The sequence below is a fragment of the Astyanax mexicanus genome, chromosome 1 (assembly GCF_023375975.1).
Source record: "Astyanax mexicanus isolate ESR-SI-001 chromosome 1, AstMex3_surface, whole genome shotgun sequence".
NCBI classification, from domain to species: Eukaryota; Metazoa; Chordata; class Actinopteri; order Characiformes; family Acestrorhamphidae; genus Astyanax; species Astyanax mexicanus.
This window is the reverse complement of record NC_064408.1, coordinates 12,166,129-12,192,187: the sequence shown is the minus strand read 5'-3', so window position 1 is coordinate 12,192,187 and position 26,059 is coordinate 12,166,129. Positions and strand designations below refer to the sequence as shown.

General features: G+C 39.5%; 1 protein-coding gene across 2 annotated transcripts in view; it reads right to left on the bottom strand.

Annotated features, from left to right (window-relative positions):
- Positions 1-25,816, bottom strand: part of srrm3 (serine/arginine repetitive matrix 3) — a 176,792-nt gene extending 150,976 nt beyond the window's left edge. Inside the window, exon 1 of one of the 2 annotated variants that reach the window (XM_022665776.2) lies at positions 25,675-25,816. The gene's annotated coding sequence lies outside the window, so the exon portion shown is untranslated. The remainder of the gene's footprint in view (positions 1-25,674) is intronic. The other variant, XM_022665775.2, reaches the window with a different exon arrangement.
- Between the last annotated feature and the right edge of the window lie 243 nt (positions 25,817-26,059).

Genomic DNA, 26,059 nt, shown 5'->3' with positions numbered 1-26,059 from the left:
TGAAAGGTCAGCTCTGTCTTTAGAACAGCTAGGCCTGGCTGTACGTGCAGGGTGTGATGAATCGCTCTTTGTGTGTGTGTCTGTGTGTGTGTGAGCGTGAGCTGAAATATGGGATCAGTCTGCTGATATGTTGGGCACTCTAGAGACGAGTGCACTTGCTTTTCTGTTCATTTTTCCTTCTGTCCTCGTTCTCTCTCTCTCTCACTCTCTCTCTCTACTTTTCTTTTGCTTTTTTTAACCTTTTCTGTCTTTTAAAGGCAAAGAGTCTGCTTCAGTTGACCTTGCCTTTAAAGTCTCATTTCATAATTTTTGCACTCCTATTAAAATGTCTAGTTGTGTCTCTTTTTTTGGAAAAATAAAAGGGCTCTGGTGATCCGGTATAACGCTGCTTTAGTCCAGTGGAGGCGTGGGAAGGGAGAAACGATAGGATTTCAGCTCGAGCTCATGAGTATTCATACATGCAAACATGTATGAATCGCCTCTGATTGGCTAACATCACTGCGAGGCAGCGAGACGGACAACAGTTAGAAACGTTTTAAAATAAAGACATTTTTATACTAATAACGGTCTTTGCAATCGTATATGTTACTTTTTAACACATGCAATGACCTGCTAAGTGCAGTTCAGCCACTGACCTAGTCTTAGAGTCTCTGTAAATCACAAAATTCACCGGAGATCCTATGTAAACTTATCTAAACACACAGAGAAAGTAAAAATCTGGATCTGGATTTTTACTTTTAACTAGTGTAAGATATATTCTAAGTAGAAAAGAGATGCTGTCTGAATCTTTCTTAGTAAGTAAGGCCAGTTGAAACATACACATACTCAGGAAAGCACAGGCACAAAGCAAATTAAAAAACATAGATCATATATATACATATATTATTTTAAATATATAAATTGTGTTCAATTTGAAGACTGTGTCCCTTATTGTTGTTGTTGTAATTTTGCCTTTTACTTTGAGCTTTATCTTTGTATGTAAAGCGTCTTTGAGAATTTTGAAAAGCGCTATATAAATAAAATGTATTATTATTATTATTATTATTATTATTATTATTATTATAAGAGACAGTCACATGCACCTACATGACTAAATTTGTAGCTCAACAACCAGCAAAGTTTACTATGTTCTCTGGCTGAAAGAAGAAAATACACACCGTGGATCGGATATGTATCCAATTTAGGACCACATATGAAAGTGACTCAAATCTGATTTGTTTGGCACATTCACACAGCCATGAAAAAATCTGATTTTAAGCCACAATGGGCAAAAAATCAGATTTGAGTCACTTGAATATCAGTTAGTGACTGAAAAAAATTTCAGTTTCAATGAATTGTGCAGACCTAGAAGGAACATTTCACATAGATATATTCTTACTATTTGGAGAATGAAAAAGCACAAGGCCATTTCAGCCCACAGGAAGTTATCTCTATTGAACTGGTCCCCCATTGGACCGCTCTGGACAAGCACCGCTGTTGGCGACCCTCCCTATTGACCACAGACTGGCTTAAGCGGTAGATAACACCTCCAGGCCTGGGTCTGCTGTTTTCTTTACCTATTCTGATCGCCCTCTTGCTCTTTCTCTCTCTCTCTCTCTCTCTCTCTCTCTCTCTTTCTTTTTCCTCCAGTGCACTCGCTCAGTGATTGGTCGTTCATGCGTTCACGGCTGCAGGCCGTTCGTGCTTGCTGCTGCTGCTGTTGTTACTACGCACATGTGTTCATCCAAGCTTGAGGAGCAATCAGCACCCAAACAAGCACTTACTCCCACAGCCCTGTCCGTGCCATTAGCCCACCCCAAGCCCCAGCTTTATTACTGCCACTGCTACAACGCTACAACACACAACACACAAAACACGTCCGACTCCATTAGCCGGAACCATTCTGAGCAAAGAGGAAAACCTGCTGCTCAAACTTTTGAGTAAGTGTGTGTTTGTTTCTAAAACTGTTCCCTGCCATCACGCACTCTAGGGATGCAGCTGGGAGACCAGCGAGCCAGCCTTTGCCTCTGCACAACACTTCAACAGGAGTGGCTTGTTTGTTCTCCGCCCACTCTAATGACCCGCACTGCCATTACAGCAGATGACTCACAGCAATCCGGGATGCCTGGGGAGGTCCACCATGTTCCAAGAGCCCATATCATAGAAAACCTGCTCAGCCCCTCCCATTCGTACACAAGTTATTAGGGACAACACAGCCTGGTTGGCGTTTTTGAACAAGGAAAACTTGTTCAGCCAATTAGACAGCTCATTTACACATACGCCATATGTCCAAATGTTCCTGGGCGCTCCTTCAAATGAATGCCTTCATCTGCAGGCTGAGCTTTGAAGCAGTGGAACTGTGTTCTCTGGAATGGTGGTGCTCACAGCAGTGCTCCAGATTCTAGCAGAAAGCACAGCTACTCCAAACTCCAACAAAAGCAGGATAAACATCTTGTACCCTTTAATACTCTTAAATTTTGAAAGATACAACAAATTAGTAGGTGTCCCAATACTTTTTTTCTATATGGTGTGTCAGCGCTACAGTCTTAAAGGGAAAGTAACATAAACATCTTGTTTAACTCTGAAGGATAACATGAGGTTAAAGTTAACTGTCAAATACAGTTCTGGAAAAAATAATTAAGAGACCACTTAAAAATGATGAGTTTCTTTGATTTTACCTAATTGAAAACCTCTGGAATATAATCAAGAGAAAGATGGATGATCACAAGCCAACAAACCAAGCAGAACTACTTGTCTTTTTTGCACCAGGAGTAAAGGCATGAAGTCATCCAAAAGCAGTGTGTAAGACTGGTGGAGAAGAAAACATGCCAAGATGCATGAAAACTAAGGGTGTGTTTTCATGTGTAAAAAAATTGATTCTTCAAATTAAATCAATCTTCATTTGAATGGTCTGATATCGATTCATATAAACCCAAATCGATCTTTAGAAATAGTCCATTTTCCATGTATATGCATACAGTTTTGACGTCTCGCGTTGTATCTCATGAGACCATCCTCGCGAGCACCGCCCTCTGGCTGGGGTGAGCTGGAGGCTGGAGCACAAGAGTCGGCACTGCGGGGAGTTTCTGTAAAAATGAAATTTAAAAGTAATTTTCTTCTCTACTTTCACACATTGCTGCCTGTGTTTATAAAACTCGTACATTCAATACTGTTTTAAGTTGTTTTCCAGTGTTGTTTTCGCCTGTACTTTATTTAAAGTAAGACCTGACCGGCTGAATCCACCGTTAGCTTAGTGGGTTAGCCAAATCACCCGGATAGCCGGATTTACTAACCTTACACGTGGCCGGCGCTCTAAACCAGCCTCAAACTAGCCTGCGTTCTTCCTTATCCCTCATTATCAAGGATGCAGCCAAGAACAGAAAGCTGAGGCTGCAGTGGACAGTGGTAGAATGGAAGAACTGACAGCATGAACATGTTACTGATAAATCTGCAGGAATTGTTATACACAATCATGAAAACATCGACCAGAATCTCAAAGAATCCTTCTCAACATCTTGAGAAATCAACGACTTGAAGATTTGAGGCTATGCTGAAGGCAAAAACGAGGCCCTAGTACACCCAGTATCAGTGCACTCTTTCTAATGTAGTGCTTCAAACACAGTGAGAGTATTGCTTTAAGCAAGCAAACACCTGCAGGAGGCTAGCGCCCTCTCCAGCACAACTTGGCGGGTGTTTGTTCTGCTGCTTTGTGCCTGCAGGTGCAGTTTTGGATAAGAGGCATGCTTCAGAATAGGAGGACGAGGAAAGCGAGGTGTCTTTGCACCCAGAAATTACCTCCCTTTGAGCGCTGTGAGTCAGCGAGTGCCTGTATAATTGGCGTGCTATTGGTTAGCATTGGCCTCACAGCAAGGTCTCCTTTGTGCGATTTGGAGGACAAGATACTGTAAAGAGCTGACCAAAGCAAAAGAGCCGAAACAGGTGCGAGCCACGGAAGCGGGAAACGGCTGTCTCAAGTTCACATAAATGCAGGCGCTTGCTGTTCGAGGGAGTGGGTGGATGGGCGAGTGTGAAGAGAGAAAGAGAGAGAGAGAGAGAGTCTCAAGTGGGAATTCTTTTCTGGAATATAATTAGGCAACCCTGAGCAAACAAGCCGGCACTACTTCAACGGCTGCGTAATTTCTGTCGTAATTAGTTAAGTAATTAGCGATTTAAAGATAACATTATCGACGAAAGAACTTTACCATTTACGGGCCCACCCAACGCCCCATGTCGATAAGCCGTTTTTCCTTTTTATTTTCAATTCGGAGTCAAAATCTGATTAATGCTTCCGTTCTCGAGGTTATCGACGGAGCAATTGCGTGCTCCGTTTTGTAGAACACAAGCAGAACGGGGCTATGATTAACATCAATCCCAATCCCCCCCCAAGCCCCCCAGCATTCTCCATCGCCTCCTCTGTGAGCCCTGAGAGGAGAAACACTGAATCACCACATTATGGGCCATTACATGAAGAGAGGCATTTTTTCCGTCCACCCAAAAATAAATAAATATGTATAAAAAAAAATCCATTCTCAAATCAGCCTCTTTTTTGTTGTCAGCAGTGCAGCACAATCTATTCAGGGCAATATGGTAATTGGATGCTGTGCTGGTTCCGGTGTGTGTGTGTGTGTGTGTGTGTGTGTGTTTGTGCGTGTGTGTGTGTGTGACACAATGACAGACACAATGACAGAAAGGGGATGTGATGTTGGGACACTTTGCTGAGAGGCAGGATGAGGGGATGAATACACAATGACTATAATCCAGGAATGATATGAATGGAGTAGTAGGCTGCGTCTGGTTAACACATATACACCTACACACACAAAAGCACTAACACACAAACGTATACACACAAACACGGCTAAACAATATATATATATATACGTATATATATATATATATATATATATATATATATATATATATATATATATATATATATATATATATATTAGGGCTGCCACAAACGATTCTTTTTATAGTCGACTAATCACCGATTATTTTTTATGATTAGTCGACTAATCGGATCATACGTTAATTGAATATAAAACACAGTTTATCACAATAGAATGCAGCTGCTATTATACAACCAACATTAGATTTCAGCTATATGCTAACTAAAAATAAAAACAATTAAAATCATAGTTCATTAAACCTTTAATGAAATATGCAGCTTGTTGTAACAGACAATTATTTTACTGTTTAGCATAAAGTGTAAACAACTGTGTAAAATAAGGATAAGGCACTGGCATTTATGAAACATCTCAACCGTGAGGTTGTTTGAACTATTATGAAAAAAAAGTATATTAATAAAAAATGCCTCTCTGTCCAGATATTGTGTACATTACCGTACACAGGGCAGCGGTCTGCACAGATCTGATTGGCAGAGGAGAGCGTTTGGTGATTTTACACCACACATGACTGATCTGTGAGTTTACTGCACTGAAAAGCACTGAAAACAGAAGCCACTGTCAGAATGAAATCCTTCTCTGTAGTTTATCGGTTTGGGACGGCATTTGTGACAACGTCTGGGTCCGGATCCGGATCGCGGTCCGCCTATTAGTGACCTCTGTTTTAAAGCTATCAAGATGAGTAAGTTAAGTACTAAGTTAACGCTCTGTTTACGCTAATTTTAGCAGCTAAATAGCAATTTAGCTTCTTCGTCATTTAATCAGCCACAACATGCCTCCTTTTCAGGTGCTCGTGCATCGCGGTTGTGCTGCCGAGGAAGGCAAGTTCTTCATTGCAGATATTGCATTGCACGCGTTTCACTTTTATTTTCTTGGTGATCCCACACTTTTGAGTTCTGTAGCGGGGTAGCCATGAAACCAGAGCCTGTCTGTATAATGTCCTGAGATGTCGTCCACTACCTACCCCGGTTTCCACTACTGCGCATGTGCGTCCAGGACAGAAAGGCAGTCGCAGCAGTTTGGAGAGAAAAACAAAGAAAAAAAAAAAAAACGACTAATCGACTATTAAATTAGTCGTCGACTATTTTAATAGTCGACATAATCGTGACTAGTCGACTAATCGTGGCAGCCCTAATATATATACGTATATATATATACATATACATATATACAGACTCATTACTACACCCATCTCAAAATCAGGAGAAGGGTCCAGGCAGACACGCGGGGCAGAAGCCATTTTAAAAAGTTTTGATTGGTTAAAACCGCTGTCAGTCATTTAAGAGTCCCATAGCAACTGAAAAAAAACAGACTAATGCTTTGAATTAGTTGCTGTTTTTTATTTTAGTTCATTTATAAAATAAATTCTTACACTTACAATAACTATAATCTATATTTCCTGATTAAATTTTTTTAATTATTTACATGCACCTATTGTCACCCCTTCTCTGAAGCGTTAGAAGGGCCTCACTGCACACCACTGTGTGTAAACCTCTATGGCGATGAATTAAAGAATTATTAAAGAATATATAATATTAATAATTTTTCAACAATAAATTGTAATCCAGATGACAAAAATGGTTCAAAACTATGGCTTCTGTTATTTTGGTTTTACCTAAAGCTCTGGCTTCTCTTCCCAATCACTGTGTGTGTGTGTGTGTGTGTGTTTGGAAATGTAAATATAATTTGAGAAACATTTTTTTTTTTTCATTTCATTTTATTTAATTTTGTTTTATATGTCCAACAGTTTTTTGATACCCCTTTCTAATGAGTGTGCATTCAGCTACCGTACTTTAATTGCTCACACAAGCACACACAACTTTTCTAGAGACTGTAGAGGATATTTGTAGAGAATATCATGTATAAGGTAATTTTATTTCAGTAAGTCAGTTAAAAATGTGAAACTCAGTATTACACACAGAGTGATCTATTTTAAGCATTTATTTATTTTATTGTTGATGATTATGGCTTACAGCCAATGAAAGCCCAAAAATCATTGTCTCAGAAAATTAGAAAATATTATATATATATATATTACATATAAGACCAATTGGTACTTAGACTGTTCTTCTCTCCACTCTTCCTCCAGACTCTGATCTTGTGATTTACAAATGAAATGTAAAATGTACTGATGATCAGTGATGGTTTGGAGAGACATGTCATCTGCTGGTGTTGATCCACTGTGTTTTATTATCAAGTCTAAAGGCAGTGCAGTGTTTTACTGAAAAATCTTACAGCACTTCATGCTTCCCTCTGCTGACAACTTTCATGGAGATGCAAATTTCATTTTTCAGCAGGATTTGGCACACTGCCCACACTGCCAAAAGTGCTAAAGTAAAAATTGGTATAGCTGTAAGCCATAATCATCACTCTGTGTTTCAGACATCTACATATGAGTTTCACATTTTGAACTGAATTACTGAAATAAAGTACATTTTCAATGATATTCAAAGGTTTTTAACTTCACTAGTATAATAGCATAATAGGACTTTCTGAAACAGATAAACATGAACCTTTTGGCACCATCATGCCTAATACCAGAGAAGAGTCAGGGAGCTAATGCTAATACTTTTGTCACTGAATACAATCCCACTAAATATTCCGAAATGTACTATAAAGCCTTTCCTAGACAGTAGAAACAGTTACTCAATCAAAAGCAGGATAAACTCTTTTTAAAACCCGTAAATTCAAAAGAAAATTTACTACAAAAATTCACACCCAATACAACAATATCTGGTTTATGTTTGTAAAGAAATGAAACTGGACCCTGGACAACAGACACACACACACGCACGCACACACACACACACACCTCAGCTTTCTCACTCTCGCATGTTTTCAGTCATCCTTTCTCCTCTCTCGCTCTTATTCCTCTTATTCTTCACACTCTTATTCCTCCGGCTCACACGGATCACATCTGTCTACTCCACTTCTTCACTCCTCGCCCGGCTCTGAATAATGTATGTAGGCTATCCTCCATCCACAGCTGCGGGTCACAAAAGAGGCTCCATCGTCCAATCAGAAGCAGCGGCTCAGAAACGCTTGACAAAAGCAAACAGTGCGTGTGATCAACACAGAGAGACTGTATAAAATCACATCAGAACTGTGAGCATGAATCCTCAGCAGCTGCTGACAGAGGCAGCTTTAAATAATATAGACTATATGGACAAAAGTAATGGAAGACCTGCTAATTTATTAGTTTTTCTTCCAAAATTAAAATGGTATTAAAAGTTTAATTAAGAGTTTATGCTGCTTTTGTTGGAGTTACTGTCTCTACTTTCCAGAAAATGCTTTCTACTATGGAGCATTGCTGTTGAACACCACCTTACCTCATTCTTCAACTCATCCTAAATGTACTGGAATAAGGAAAACCTACATTCCAGAGAACACAGTTCCACTACTCCACAACTCAATGCTGAAGAGCTATATACCCCTTTAGTGCACACCTGGCATTAAGCATAGTGCCAATTATTTGGTGTTAATCAGCTCCAGAGAGTCCTATTCTATTGGCTATATAGTACCTCTCCTGTGTTAGAGATGGATACAGTATAAAGAAGTTAAACACATTCATTAGAAGGTGTCCTTTAACATTTGGACATCTGGGGTTAGTTTCCCGAACAGAGATTAAGATTTGTTGTAGTAAAACATGATAAAAAGTGCTTACCTTTGATGAATAGCACACCTCCGTTCTCCCACAGCGTTCTGAGATCCAGAAATTTGAACAGTTTGTCCAAACCCCCTTCAGACTGGGTGACACGGGGCATAATTTGCCCCAATAAATCGCTTTTTCCACCGTTATCTAAATTATGCCCCATGTCACCCAGGGTGTTTGGACAAACTATTAATATATTTCTGGATCTCAGAAAGCTGTGGGAGAACAGAGGTGGGCTATTCATCAAAGGTAAGAACTTTTTATCAAGTTTTACTACAGCTAAAAAAATCCATTTTACACCAGAGTTTTCCTTTAAAGCAGCACTAGGTAGGATTTCCTTGATTTTTGATCTTTTTTAAAGAAGTAAAATTACAGCTTGAAACTGCATTGAGGTGTAATAGGAGGAATAGCGGTTCTCTCGTGTCTGTGCCAGAGCTCCTCTGAGCTCAAACCAGACTCTGTAAATTTTTAGAGGCGGCCGCGACCAACGCTCACGAGAACTGCGACCTGCTTTCCGACCTTTAGTTCTAACAGTTCTACAAGTACTACTGGTTCATTCTTTATAAACTAACATACAGACACTCTGGCAGAAGCTGGAAAGAGATCGAATATGTCTGTGAAAGCCAGAAAACGAGAAAGAGAAACTAATCCACCTGAAACATTTATTACACTCTACAACTGTAGGGGAAGCCCATGAGCACAAAAGCTCAATCCTACCTAGTGGAGCTTTAAATGCATTAATAACAGAAAGAAAAAGTAAAAATCATTCATTGCTTTTTAAAAGGCATTCAGTGACCTTAATACCTTAATAGCAACAGTGAAAATAACATTAACACCATTAATTGCTGTTAATAATCATTTCTGGAACAATATCTCCTCCAGTAAAAAAACAGTTAGCGTGACAGGTATACAAATGCCATAAAGATAAAAAACGTGATTAAAAAATGCACAGCACAAAGCAGAACATACATTAATTAATACAAACACCCACTTTCACTTTCACCCTCAGCATTAAAGGGTTAACAAGCTATAATCAATGTAGATCTTCCAGAGAGATCCTGCCTCATGCAGCATCAACAAGCTTTTTAATTTTGAGACTTTACTTTGTGGCTTGACAACAGTGAGTGTGTGGGTGTTTGTGAAGTTCAGAAAAAAAAAGCGGATATGAATTCCCCAGGAAAACAGATAGGAAAGGTCAGTGAAGCCATTAATCTCTAGCCGTCAGTCAAAATGTGAAACCAAACACGAACACACATTTTAGCTGCTCTTTTTTTTTTTTGTCTGTATTTCACACTCTCTCTATTTCTTTCTTTCTGTCTTTCTCTTTCTCTTTGTGTGTGTGTGATAGAGTGTGTGTGTGTGTGTGTGTGTGTGTAGCACTTCTTCAGGTTCATCGGAGCAGATGTCTGGTGTGTTGAGGTTTTGAGAGGAACAGCTGTTATCTATAACAATAGCCGTGAAACACACAGGAACACAGACACACACACCAACCTGGAAATTTAAGACAGGAGAGGTCACCTGATCCGCCTTTGTGTGTGATGTGAGGCACACATTCCTCTCCATTATTCAGTGATTAGAGCACAACCTCATACACACACACACACTTATGCACACAGTACTAAACTTTGTGTTAACTGTCTTAAGCTAAACCAATGTGTAAAATGTTGTGCTGGATAAAGAGGAAAAATCTATACTTCAAACAGTGTATATATATATATATATATATATATATATATATATATATATATATATATATATATATATATATATATATATATATTTTGCAATATTGGAATATTTATCAGTTCACCAAAAACTGCAAATCTATTGGACTCTTTGTGTCCAAAATTGGAGTAAAATAAATAAAATAAAGTTAGCTATTTTACACTGCAGTAGCCAAGCACTCTGCAATGACACTATATGGGGACAATTACACAATTTAAACAACACAATTTCGTCTGTAACTCCTGTACCACATGTGATGTGAATGAGAATAAAGTCTCCTGGAATTACTGATATTGATATTAAAACGATATATTGAATATTGATAAGTTTTTTATATGTATTGAAAACCAATCTTAATAGCACATAAGTTAAGTCCCAATGCTCACACCACATTTATACTTTCATTCTTCCCCAAAACCAGTGTGAAATAACAGTAATGATGAATCCTCTCTCTCTCTGGGTGGCAGAGTACAGTCTGGCTACAGCTGGGTCAGATGGAACAGTGTTGGACCACAATAGACTTTCCGTTACCATAACTGACCTGTATGTGACTTAACTGGGTCATATTTGGTCTAGAATCATCTGCCATTGATAAAGTAATATAATATCATACTGGTGCATTAAAAAAAAACGAATACCATTGAAAATGCACTTTATTTTAGTAATTCAGTTCAAAATGTGAAACTGATATATATTATATAGATGGCCACACCCCTATAGGACAATAATGTTAACTGAGGAAAATTAGCCGTAGCCTTTGTTTGTATACCAAAAGACAGGCTGTCTCTCTTCTGTGGCTTTATGTGGCTTTAATTAATGTAGTGCTGTCAGAATGCTGTGTATGGAACCTGTGGTCCACCAAGGAACAGTCCTCAGAGCCTCTTCCTGTCTTCTCTAATTCTCTCTCCTTCCTGTCAGATGCCTAGAGATAACAATATCTTGGTTGGTCATGTATGCATCTTTTCACATTTAATGCAGAGCTACAGTTTGCACTTTCACTAGCCAAAATGCCATGGCTTTTTGGGGGTTAGGACTATACATTTGGCAGACGCTTTTGTCCAAAGCGACTTACAATGATGATTTTCATAGAGTAGTAGAAGTTCAAGGTAAAAAAACATTTTTAGATAGGACCTAAAGGAGGTCAAAGGGAAACAGTGGGATAGAGGAGTGAAGGAGGGGAAGAAGGAAATGAGGTTAGAAGTAGTTAGTGTTAGAGGTGTTAGGAGAGTAAGTTCTCTTTGAAGAGCTCTGTCTTCAGGAGTTTATTAAAGATAGTGAGAGATTCTCCTGATCAGGTAGTAGAAGGTAGTTATTTAGAGGTGTTAGGAGAGTAAGTGCTCTTTGAAGAGCTCTGTCTTCAGGAGTTTATTAAAGATAGTGAGAGATTCTCCTGATCTGGTAGTAGAAGGTAGTTAGTTAGAGGTGTTAGGAGAGTAAGTGCTCTTTGAAGAGCTCAGTCTTCAGGAGTTTATTAAAGATAGTGAGAGATTCTCCTGATCTGGTAGTAGAAGGTAGTTAGTTAGAGGTGTTAGGAGAGTAAGTGCTCTTTGAAGAGCTCAGTCTTCAGGAGTTTATTAAAGATAGTGAGAGATTCTCCTGATCTGGTAGTAGAAGGTAGTTAGTTAGAGATGTTAGGAGAGTAAGTGCTCTTTGAAGAGCTCTGTCGTCAGGAGTTTATTAAAGAAAATAGCGAGAAAACTATGGAACATTCACCCACCACTATACTAAGTGTCACGCCCTTGCCCTGTGTTTCCCCATTTTCCAGTGTGCTCCCCAGCAGTTTTCCACTCACGATAACCCTCGTTTCTAATTTGTAGCTCCGGCCCCTCATTACCTGTTTCCCCAGGTGTTCATTGTTTCGTGTGTGTTTCCTGTGTATATATAGCCCTGGTGTTTCAGTCTGTTTTTGTCGGTCTTTGCACCTTCCCATGTTGTTTTGTCGTTCTGCGTTTATCCCGTTTATAGCCCTAGTTTATTGCTCTTTGTTAATCTCTGTTTATTTTCCTTTTGTTTTGGTTTGTTTCTTTGTTTACCTATTTAATAAATATTCCATCTTACCTGCCTTTATGTCCGCCTCCACGTCTCCTTGCCTAGCCAACCCTGACAGTAAGCATCTAATAGAGATGTAGTTTTTATAACCTATTTCGTGTTTTTTTTGTTGATTCATAACTTTATTTGGCTTTAAAAAAAGACTTCAGATGAAGAAATTGCAAATTAGAGGCATCTGGATGTATAATTTGTATTCAACATCAAATCATAAATCAGAATACAACATTATTTTTTTAAAAATGTCTCACAGCTCGCTGCAAGTACTGTGGTAATATGAAATCACATGGCCTCTAGTGAGTTTGTGACACAAATGTTCATATCCTCTGAAGACTATCACTTACTGTCTCTCATTCTGTGTCTCTGCCAGATGGATCCCATCAATATTTCCCTCTATATGTATCTTCCTCGCTTCTCTCCCTCACGCCATCCATCTCTAGCTCTCTTTCAGCTTCTTGCACCCTCTTTCTCTCCGAGGGGAGACTTCAAAGCCCCTCTGAAGTCAGACCAGAAGGACAGGGACAGGGCAAGTGAAAGAGAGAGAGAGAAAGAGAGCAACAGAGAGAATGTAGGGTTTTCCCATGTGATTTAATATAACCCTATTTCACACCACACAAACACACACACACACACACACACATACACACACATAGGCACATGTACACACACACACACACATCCTCACTCACACCCCCACACATCGGCTCAAGGTCTTTGACATGCGTTGTGTGTCCTCCACGGTCCCTGAAGACACATGAACGAGCAGCGGAGCTTCAAACGCGCTTCTCTTCTCCTCTATTTCATCATTTCATCCCGCAGCCATTCCCCTCTGTTCCCTTCAATAATGCTCTTTCATCTGTTCTCTCCATTCTCCAGCAGACGACTCCAATCCAGTACAGAACGCCTACAACCACCCCCAGCTCAGCCCTGACCAATCCAGCGCAGAACATCCAGAACATCCAGGCCTGAAATGAATTCTGAGATCTACTGTTGTAAAAACGTGCCCTGAGAATTGCGTGTTCCCTGTCCAACACCAAGAACATTCACAGCAAGTTCTTAGAACATGGAATTGTGGCTGAATGAAAAAAAAAACGGTGTTCTTATTATTTAAAGGAGCATTCATTCAGAAATGAGAGTGAACATGTGAAATTTACATATATATTTGAGTATCCTACCGTTTTATCTTGCTGCAGCCTGATCTAGATCTCAGGTATGACCTGCCCACACTGCTGTCAAGTGAAGTCAGTGGGCAGGTGCCACTGGTAGGAGAGGCAGAAGCTTTTAAACTCACTGACAATATTTACTCTAGTTATATTCCTTCTTTGGTCACTAAACTTTTTAAGACATGCAAAGGCTTTTTAGGCTGTGTAGCAGCTAAGGTTTTAGCTGAACCAGCCCACTTGTTAGCGTCCATGCTGCAGCACCACTCGCTCACTGTTGTTTATTGGAAACCTCAAGGGCGGAGTTAGTGCGGGGGAATGAGCAGCAGGCAGAGGACAAAACTTGAGGGCTTGAGGCGTATAAAGCCCCTAGCTTTGAGATGTAAACTTTTTGTTTAATACCTTTGATTTCAGGAGAAACAAATATATGAGCAGCTTTCCCACTACTTGTTGTAAGGATCTGTACAGATGATGGTGAGCAGATGCTGAGCAGAGATGAGGGTGAGATCCACTTAGAGCTTATGATAAGCCTCCGACATACTGCTGCACACAGATAGATCTCTGACAGAAGCAAGCTGCAAATTAACACATTACTATCACTCTCAAACGGTACAGACTCTGTGTAAAACTGACACTCTCAATAACAAGCCTGTGTGTATATATATATATGTGTGTGTGTGTGTGTGTGTGTGTGTGAGTGTTCTCCTCTCATTTCCAGAGTAGGTTGAGGAGTGAAGATGACTCACAGCGCAATTACACAATCAGGTCTTGGCACTGGTTCACAATACACCAGTGCAGAGCTAGCAGAACAAATGCTCTCTCTCTCTCTCTCTCTCTCTCTCTCTCTTTCTCTCTCTTTCTCTCCTCATCTTCAAAACCACCACTTCAAGTTTTTCCTACACTCCTGATGGCACAGCTGCTTTCCTTGACATCCTTCCTACACATCCTGTCTCCTAAACAGTATATTAGGGTGTGAGAAAGTAAAGATTTATGTTTTGCGATACTGTAGCAATTTTTAAAAACACAGTAGGACTGTACAATACATCACATTTTTATGTGTATTGTGATAAGAGATTTCACAATAAACCGAAAACAGAAAGTGCTGAAATAACAAAGTGAATAACAGCTACGTCAAATTGTGGGTCCAAGCACAATATTTTCTCAGTAAGACCAAATCGTTCAATATTTCCCATTGCATTTTCATTTTAAATACAATGCCTGTAGAGCCTTTCTGTTCATTTTGTACTGACAAAAAATAGGCCTGTGGATAACTGCAGTTCATACTATTTAGGCTGGATGTAGAGTGAGGTAGAGCAAGACAGAGGTTCACAGTGATCCCACCTCCAAACTACTTCTTAATCTGGGAAAAATGACTGCAGCCAAGCCAAGGATCTTAAAATACTTCTATCTTAAATCCCCATGTATATCCAACAGTGTTATTGCACATGTGTACCAAGAATATGTCATAGAAGGCACTACCACCCACAGTGGACAACACAGTGGGTTATTAAGGATTGTGATCTGCAGCATCTGGCTAGAATTGTCCGTGTGAACAGACAAGCGAGTCTGGCAGAAATCACTTCCATATATATTTGTTCTAAAAACAGGAGTGTTGGGTCACTTTTTGCGGGAGTTCTGGCCACATCACGCATCTTCACGTACCTAAGTCACACGTACAGCCTCTAAAAGAGAATCCGGCTCAGTTTTACTGAACTCGAGCGGCTGGTGGAGCAATGGAGACTTCATAAGAGGAAACTCAGACCTCATTAGCTCATTCACTCATAGTTAAACCAAAGTACGTAGTTAAAGTGAAGATTCTGACTAAGCGCACTCTCTCTCTCTATCTCTCTCTCTGACTGAACATAATCTGGAATCGGATTCATCCGCTCTGAAAGGAGACCGCATCACACCCGCCCAGTTTAAAATGATACTTCGACATCCTCAGTGCATTTACCTATTCTCACCAGAGAGGGCCCTAAATTCCCAAACTTACAGCCCTTCAGTTTTAAAGTGTGCTAAAATTCAGAACAGCGGTGTGGAAGAAGGCCTGTCGGATGTTTACAGAGTTGAGTTATTGTTTGGTTTATTTATGGCTGATAATGCAGTGTTTTCACGCTTTTTTTGGACAGACACACACACACACACATATTCTAAGATAAGCCCTGATAAGACCGCAGCTGTGGGCTGCACACATCAAAGACAAACAGCTAATCCAAATCCCCCTCCCTAGCAGACCTGCATTACAACCAAGAAAGCGAAAGGGACTAACACTAAAGTGTGTGTGTGCGTGTGTGTGTGTGTGTGTGTGGAATACATGTTAAATATGGATGCGCGCTGATAAGAGTGCAGAGGCGTGCTAATTTGGCCACCAGCACATTCTGAAGAAAATAGGGCTCATCCTGTTGAGAGAGAAAGAGAGAGAGAGAGAGGGAGTGTGTGTGTGTGTTAGGCCAACTGTTACAATAGCACCCTCAAATACACCACTGAACTACAGAGAACACAAACTGACTTCCTCTCTTCCTTCCTAGCCTTATTTTCCATCCTTCTCTCTTTTCTTTCTTTATTTCCTTCTCTAGCTCCTTCTTTTATCTCCTTTCTCATTTTTTTCTCATTTTCTCTATTTATCTCTATGTATTTCCTTCTCTTTCTTATGGCTTCTTTCACTCCTGTCTCATTCTTTCTTGATCCTATCCTTTTCTCTTATTTCTCACTCTCCCTCCTTTTCTCTTTTCTTCTGACTCTTGTTCCTTTTCCATTTTTTCTCTCTTCTTTCTTTCTTTTTCTTTCTTTTCCTTTCTTATACATCTACCTCTTCCTTTCACACCCCCTTTTTTTGCCTTTCACTCACTCTCATTTCTATTTACTTTTCCATCATTCTACCATTCCCCATTTTCTCCCTTAACCCAAATTTTCCTTCTGTCTCTTTTCTCGCTTTCTTCTCTTCTCTTTCTACAATTTGCTTTCTTCACTATTTTTTTTCTTTCTTTCTTACGATCTTTTCTTCCCTTTCTGTCTCCTTTGTCTCATCTTTTTTAATTCTTTGCTTCTCATTTTCCCTATTTCTTTATATCCTTTTCTTGCTCCCTTTTACCCCCTTTCTCTCTCTCTACTTTCTTCTACTTACACTCTTTCTTTCTCTCTTTCATCTTATTCTTTCTTCATCATTATTTTTTTCTCATATTACTTGCTCATTCATTTCATTTTCAATCTCCAGTCTCTTCTCGTTATTTCTTCTTCTTTCTCTTTCTCATTTTCTTTCCTTTTCTGGCTTCTGTCCTCTTCCTTTCACACAAACACTCTCTCTTTCTCTCTTTCATTCCAATTATCTTTTACTTATTTCTACCTTTCCCATTCTTTCTCATTTCCTGTTTTCTTCTTATTAGTCCTCCACTACCATTTACCCTTTCTTCTCCTTCTTTCCATATTTCTACCTCTCTATTTCTCCTTCATTTACAACTTTCTTGCTTTTTCATTTCCTGCATGTCTCTTCTTTCTCCTTTAAATCCTTTATATCCATCTTTTAATTTCCCCCCTCTTTCTTTCACTCTCTCCCATTACTCTCATTATCTCTCTCTCATCCTTTCCCTTCCCTTTCTCCCTCTTCCCCTTTCATCTCTCTCTCTCTCTCTCTGGCTCTTCTTGTTTTTCTCCCAATTGCTCTCTCTCTCTCTTTCTATCTGTCCTTGTTCAGAGAGAAAGTTAGAGAGAGAGGGAGGGAGGAGTGTAGAGGGAGAGAGAAAAATACAGAAAAGAAGATGAAAGAGTTCCCTCATTCTCTAATCACCTCACTCTCTTTTCTCTCTCTCTCATCTCATCCTCTTCTCTCATTTGTACTTTGCTGTCTACATTTTCTCTTCTCACCTGTCTCTTATTCTCCCTCCCTTTTTCTTTCTCCCTCTCTCTCTCTCAATTTCTTTGAATTTCTCATTCTTACCTCTTCCTTCTTTTTTCAATCTCTCTCTCTTCACTTCTATCTGTATAATTGTCCATCTACGCCACTCTCTTCATCTGGTAAATAAATACAGTGAAGCTCTGATTAAAGTCCTTTATAAAGCGTGTCAAGTGTGAGAATCTGTGTCTCTGTATTATCCACTCTATCAGCAATATCAGTGGAGAGCGAGAGAGAGAGAGAGAGAGTGTGTGTGAGCGAGAGTGAGAGAGAGAGAGAAAGAGAGAGAGAGAGAGAGAGAGAGAGAGAGAGAGAGAGAGAAAGCGAGAGACCCCCGCCGTGTGTGAATATTTCAGAGTAGCATTTAAACACACACTCAGCTGTGCAGTTTGAGAAGACCCATATGCTGAAACACCAGGGCCTTCCTGCTGGTTCTTCTTCATCATCTCTTCATTTATACTTCTGTACAACACACACACACACACACACACTCAACATCCCCCCAGTGGTGATGTGTGTCCTTCAGGGGAATGAGGGATAAGAGAAGTAGGGCAGTGGGAGGAGGAGAGGAGGACAGATTTGATGAAATGGAGGCACAGGGAAAATAGACAGAGAGAGGGAGATAGAGAGACACATAAATAAATGGAAATATATACTCTACATATATGATACCGCTCCTAATGAACGTGTTTTGCATAAAGCTACACGCTACGATGCTAACCATACACTACACGACTTGAAACTACTCTGAAAAGACTTTTAATAAACTGAAGTCTGAGACCCTGTGATGTCCTTACCCTGTTCTGTCTCTATGTGCTCTTTTTGTGTTCTTTTTTAGCTCCACCTGCTCCTGTCTCTGTGCTTGCCTGTTCATTTGTAGCCCCGCCCCCTCGTTACCTGTCTTCCGGTGTTTCCTGTCCCCTTCTGTGTACAAATAGTTCCCTTTGTTTCTGTCTCACTCGTCCGTGGTTGTACGTTCTACGTCTGTTTAGGTTGCTTGTTCTTTATTCTCTGTTTCAGTAAGTTCAAGCTCCTATGTTCTGTTTTGTTTCATTATTTTGTTTTGTTTAATAAATACCTTGTTTTTGCGTTCGCTCTCCATGTCCTTTCCTTGCGCTTGCTGCATCAAACCTGACACAACCTCTTACAGCTAAAGACAAGTCACAGACTTTTTAGCCAAAGGTCAAAAAGCCGGAGTCTTGTCCATGTCCAGTTCTGCAAACGTTTCTGTGCTTGCCTTGCAGCTTCCCATAGCTCTCCTATTGGTTGTTGACATTGTTCACTATGGTCACTATTTGCATGAGCTAAGTTTCAATACTTACAATTTTATCGTTTTATCTAAACACAGAACGAGAAAAAGACTGACTTAAACCTTTAATCCTAACCACCTTACACTGAACGATCGAGATGACACGGCCGCAACTCACTGCAATGCTTTGCGCTAGTGCCGTGCGATATGACGATAAATATTGACAATCCCTATCGTTTCTACAGAAATTTAATCAATTGTTAATGCAAATATATAAAGTAGGCTACGATGAAATGTATTGGCGTGGCCACTTAGCATAAACTCGGTTTATATAAGTGATAATAAAGTAATCTTCGCAAAAAAAACTTCATAATGTGGTTTTGCGACTGACGTTGCTTTACGATATTTGACGGACACACCGTTTGCAACATGCTTTACGTTATTAATCTCATGAGAGCTGAACAATGGAGACAAAAGTGTTCTTTTGAAAAAAATTTAAACTGCATCTACCTCATCTTTTTTCATTTGATACATAAATATTGCTGCACTAAAAGGTAGTAATTCTTATTTGTGAAAGTTTGGTTTAATGTCACTTTGAAATAAAGTTGGAAAAAAATAAGCAATGATATTATTTTGTCATGATATGATTTTTCGAAGAATAACTGAAAACATACTTGACAACAAAATGTGGTGTATCATAATATATATCGTTATCGTGATATAAAAAATTCGATATTGTGATATATGATTTTTCTCATATTGCCCAGCACTACTGTATTAGAAAGACTTTCCTGAACATTAGAGACAGTTGCTCCATCAAAAGCAGGATGAACTCTATTTTTACAACCTTGATTTCAGAAGAAGCAACAAATGAGCTGGTGCACCAGTTATTTTGTCCATATTGTGTTGAGTATAGCGGGATTGAAACTTTCAACAAGAATACTATAGATCCCATAACACACAACACACATTACTTTATACTTCCAGTCGTCCTATTCTATTGGGAGTACTTCTCCACAGGGGCTAGACAAGCTTTTGTGAGGACCCCCACTTTGTTGCCACTTTGTTTCCTAAGGGTCTGTTTTTGCTGAAGCACCAGCACCACTCAGACATTTACCATTTATCCGTCCTTCACACGCCTTATAAACAGCCACAGAAACAAAGGTTCATTGTAGGTCATCCTACATGTCAATCACATGACTCTGTCCCATCACAGTAGGCAGTTCCAAAGCGGTTCAAATTGCAACAGACTTTCTAACAAAAGGCAGACGTCTGGCTTGCCGAACTAAACACAGCACAATAACAGAAGGAAACTTGAGCACAAAAAGTTTATGAGAGATAAAACGCAGCACAGATGGAGCATCAGACGACCTGAGGAAAGCAGCAACAGCTCTGTGAAAATCTCTACCGTGAAATCTTTCAAATTAAACAAAAGGTTGCAGTTCGGGTGACTTGCAGACACCTGCTTCACTCCAGCACTCACACATAACAGCTACATGACAGCTATCATCATCAGCACACGGCAAGCTGAGACTGAGCCTGAAACCAAGTGAATTTCTGTCACACCTCATTCCTGTCCTCGCTCACGTCTCTCAGATTAATTCACTTAATACTCTCACTTAGTTTAGGCCATATCTTATGAGGCCACACTGTAAAAAACTGTTGCCGCACAGCAAACTGTTATGAGGAGCAAAAAAAATACAGGAAACAAAGCCTTGTCTGTAAAAATCTGGGGTTTCAAATCTTTTAATTATCTGTAAAAGGCAGGTGTGACTGCATGTTTTCATTCCAGCTAAGCAGAAGCACATATAATCAGCTGTTTGAAGACAAACCAACTGATTAAACAAGTGGAATCAGGTGCGCTGCTGCTGGTTGTTTAGAATGAAATGATATTTTTAATGTGACCCATTTAGAAAACATATAGAAAACAGCAGTGCTTCACGTGAAGTTTCAGTTTCAACTTGCAACCAGAATCACAAAAATTATCAAAGAAGTCCAGTATCTAACAGCTGGACTCATTACCAAGACTACGTTATTCAGCCATGCCTATTTCTTTTGTTTGTGTCCTAATTTCTTTATTTTATTTTTTAAAGATTTTCATTTTCTTTTGATGCTGCAGCTGCATCTTATAGCAATTTCATTAGAAACATAGAATGGTTTCGACATGAGCCTTCTTATATTACTGGAAAAGAGTCTCTATTCCACCACTGAAACTCTCACTCACAACTGTCGTCCATTTTTCTTTCCTCAAACTGCCTTTCTTACTTTGAAATTTGGCATGAATTTCAATCTGGCTGTTCAATAACACATATTTAAGTGGTCCAAATGAAAATGTCAGATTAAATGTGTTTTTGCCATTCCCACTGCCACATAAGCAACATATATGATGAAAAATAGGGCAACCGAGTGTGGTCTGAGAGCAGGGGCCTGTGTCCAGTACAATATGTCCATATTGTTTCTGCACAGAACAGCTATTAACCCAATAAATTAATAAATTGATCACCAGCCTGTGTTATATAGCCAAACATAACCAATGGAAATCAACTGTACCTGTATTACCACTTATGGTGCCTGGAGGTTCATGTTTATCTGCTTCAGCATGTCCTATTCTTTTGGCAACACTGGTAATGTGTGTGTGTGTGTGTGTGTGTGTGTGTGACTTGGCTAAAAGCATTCATTAGAAGTGGTGTTCACAGACATTTGGACACATACAGTGCAGCTAAATACAAAGAACCCCCAGTATGACCAATATACCCAGCATTATGCAAATAAGACCCAGCCAACTGGCTCTGACCAAATAACCATGAAAATAGTGGATTATTTATTTAATCCAGCAGTAATGAATCATGCAGTACATAGACCCAAAACAAAGACTGCATATGTCTCCTTAGTGGACGCACAATAGTGTGTGTTTACATGAGGATCAATTGCTTATTGACCTACTGAAACCCACACAGACTAATGACTGAAAATAGCAGAGTAGCATAAAACATCCTCAGATATTTCAATGAAATTAAATACACAAGTAGAAGTAATTTGACACCAAGGTCAGGTAAAAATACTGATTACTGAGTTTCTGCAGTGGAACCTCTTTGCACATCATCTCTTTGCACATTCAGCATCGGTTACCATGGAACTGAAGTTTGTTAGGCTCTATCGCTCACAGTATGGAATTTATTATCCAAATCCTGCTTGTAAACTGTTCTTTGTGCAGTATCACTGTGTGCTTGCCAACCAATGAACTAAATTGAAGTATTTTGCATGAAGGGCAGTGTTGTTACCCAGCAATCAATACTCTAGCTTTTAAATATCAATATCTAAAAAATATATGTAATCATGCAACCAATTTTTAACCAATAGTCCAGAATAAAATTAAATGCAAAGACAATTCACTTCCTATGTTCAGTATTCCAGCTGAAAGATACAGGCTGTACAGTTCTAGGATAGCAACATTAGCTGAGCTTACTCAGCTCTATTTAGTATTTCCCTGGCTGTGTGTCTCTATGTACATTTTTGTTTAATAAAACAATTATGACTGAAATAGCTCAGGTAAGTGATCAAGATAATTGTGATTTGCTTAGAAATGTTTAGAATAGCACTACTTAAGTGAATTCATGATTAGAATAGCACTGCTGAAGTAAAGTCATGATTAGAACAGCACAGCTAAAGTAAAGTCATGATAAGAATAGCACTGCTGAAATAAAGTCATGATTAGAACAGCACCGCTATGGTAAAGTCATGATTAGAATAGCACTGCTGCAGTAAAGTCATGATTAGAATAGCACTGCTGAAGTAAAGTTATGATTAGAACAGCACCGCTTATGTAAAGTCATGATTAGAATGGCACTGCTGAAACAAATGTATGTTTTGTATGCATTGTTGGTTTGTCTGCTGTGATCCATTTAAATTGTAGCTTGAAAATTCATTTTTCAATACTTTTCAACAAATTTTTGATGGAGAAAGTGGTGGAAAAAGTGGAAAATTCAGTATTTGGCCATTGGCCAAATGGTTTATTTTATTTGGTTTAGCAAATATGGTATATGTTATTGCTCTCAAATACTTAAAAACCCAATCAGAATCCACCAGCAGTGCAAAGGTAAAACAGTGGGGACGCATATTGTTATCAGGAGCTGAAGAATGATAATTGCTTAACAATGAAAATAGCAGCAACATATCAGCATCAGCTCCTGATAACAACATCATGAATCCCTATTTATCCATTCAGTAGGTAAAACCAGGTCACCATGGCATCATACTGTATTTGGGTTATTTTTCATTGTTGTTAGTGATTGATGTCAGTGAATAAAACGGCAATTCTTCCTTCTGTGGGTCCAAGCATACCTGCTCTAACTGCCTGCTTTCCTTGAGGCTCAGGGCTCCACTGACCCATTGATAAAGCAGGGGGGCTGGACGGGAGGTGGCAAGCAGAGCCTGTGCTCACAAACAGCCACAGTGCAGGCTGGTGAGATTGGACTGACCTGACCCCTGCTCTTCAAACTGGTACAGTATAAAACTCCCCCCAATCACTACAAAACCAACCCAATCTAACCCCCCAAGCAAACCATAAAACCAAAAAGACCAATAAACCTGACTGAATTGCTCCAGATGGACAGAAAAGCACCCAATCTGGCAACCATGTCCTGTTTAAGTAGGGGTGAAGCCCAGGCCAACAACAACAGCCTCAGATTAAAGGGGCGGAGAAAGGGGAGGGGGGCGGACGATGCCAAGAGCATGGAGAGACTGTAGACGAATTACAATGATGATAATAATGATGCTGATGACGGCGGTGTTGCTGGTGGTTAAGTCGAATAGTCTGACTCCAGATCAGGTACAAATCAGTCCAGCAGTTACAGGACGGTTTAATGTGCTGCTGACCATTATCTAGATTAACTCCCATTTGGCCTGGTGTCATTAATCTCAAGCCAATGTCTCTGCATTATTCTACCCAAGAGAAACCAGTGCTGAATGAAAAAGGGTCGCAATTAAAAGCTTCATGACCAAATTACAGAGAATTATAGTAAGTAGCCTAGTTAAAGCTATGCAGGATGGATAAAAAACTGAGTAGATACAGATGTATTTATGCAAGGTGGTCTTATAATACACGTGTGAAGAGTGAAGAGTGATAAAAAGGAGAGCTAGAAAAAGGAGGAGGCCTGAGCTATTGTATAATACTGTTATTATATCATAAACAAGTTTATACAATAAGCTAAAATGCAAAAAACAAGGACATTCTATTTATTTTAAGATGTTTTATCGTTTGGGTAGCCATCTGAGCACTATAAACAAGAAGAATTGCAGATTATGATACTCTCTAATAACTATACATTTGTTTTTAATAACTTCAGAGAGTAATCCTGTCACTGAAAAACATTACAATATTGAGATAATGCATTTTAATCTACTAAAAAAGCTAATACAACTGTTAAAGTAGCATAAGGAGTTCAATAAAAAAAACTTTATAGATTTTCTTGGTAATATTAATACTAAAATAGAGAACCTATTGGGTTAATGTATGCATAAACAAGCCGGCACAGTTGCTATAAAATATGTTTTAAAGCTGAACAATAGAGTAAAAACTACAAAAACTACAGGAAGATATTGAGTTAATGTACGTAGTTCTGTGACATGCAAGTTAGAAGATCCAGTGTATTGGTTCAGATTTGCTATATTCTACTAGTATAAACAAGCTCGGACAGTAAGGAGGAGAGATATGAAGAGAGATTCCAACAAAACAGAGCACCAGTTATCAATAATCTAACCTGAAATGTAATTGCATTTAAGAGAAGAGAAACAAACTAGGAAAACAAAATGTTAGAAGTTGGTAAAGAAAATAAAAGTACTACATTAGGTGACATATAAACAAAAGGAAACCACTTAAACCAACCCTAAACTAAACAAATATTGTTAAATAACAACATTATTCAGAATACATCATCACCCAAAGCTGACTATATTAGATAGATAGATAAACAATATAACACGACTTTAAACATCCTCAAATGGATAAATCCTGGTAAATAAAGACGTTATTCATTAGCTAGCATTACCTAGAGCTGAATATAATGCGTATAGGTTATTTACAACAATGTAAAAGAAAGAGTGAGAAAGAATGAATGTGACAGCTTTAGCTTTAGGGAGCAATTCTAACACACAAATTGTGAAAATATAACATTAGAAAGCGCTAAAGAAAATAAAAATACTACCCTAGCTGACGTCTAGATGTTAGGGCACCACTTAAACCAACAATAAATTGATAAATCTTGGTAAACAATGACATTATTTACAATATATCACTACCCAGAGCTTTGCTTTAGGGACTGATTCTAACACCGAGATGGATTGATGGTTGGATGAATAGAATGAATAAATACCGTGCAAGGTATAACTGTAAACAATACAGCTAGCAGATCCAATGTGAGTGCACTGCTTCAGCTGTAAGATATTCTACTATTATAAACAAGCTCAGACTGTAAAAACAAGAGATATGAAGAGAGATTCCAACAAAACAGAGAACCATTTATAAACAATATGACCAGAAAATTAAGAGAATTTAATATAATAGACACAAACTAAGAAACACCAAATGTTAGAAGTTAAAGGTAAAGAGGGTAGCTAGCTGACTAGCTTAAAAAATAATACGCTTACGACAGAGCACCACTTAAACCAACCCTACATTGATAAATCTCGGTAAATAAAGGCATTATTCGGCAGATATCATTACCCAGAGCTGACTGTAACACTTCCACAGTTTAAAGTGCTGTGTGTGAGAGAGAGAGTGTGGAGGAAAGAGTGTGAAATGAACAGATGAACAGATGGAGGGATGGTAAGAAGAGCTGCGCAGTCTCTCGTACACAACAGCCGCAGCTCACCCCGGACCCAGCCCCGCTCTCTACCCCAACAACACCGCGCTCAGCCGCGGCCTCCCCCCGCCCCGCAGCCCCTGCCCCGGTTCTCCGCTAAACAATGCCCTAATCCGAGGCTGTATCCGCGGGGGGAGCTGCAGCGAGCCCCCGCCACCGCGCTGCTACTGGACACAGCGTTTCTAACCGTTTTTTTTTTTCCGTTACCTGCTCGCGGTCGAGGTGCGCGTTCCCGTGTCGTCGTTGTTTCGCTCGCGCTGCCGCGGGGCTCCGGCCGGACCGTCCGCAGTGCTCGCGCTGTCTCCGCCGCCGCCGCTCGCGCTGAAGTGCTGAAGTGCTGGACAGCGGCAGCAGCTCCTCTTCATAACGGTACAGAGCGCGGAGCGGGGAGGGGTGCTGCCCTCTACAGACCCGGAGGAGAACTGCAGCGTTCAGAACCGCAGCACAACCTCCATCCCATAATACACTTAAAAATGATGAGTTTCTTTGATTTTACCAAATTGAAAACCTCTGAAATGTAATCAAGAGGAAGATGAAGGATCACAAGCCATCAAACCAAACTGAACTGCTTATTTTTGCACCAGGAGTAAAG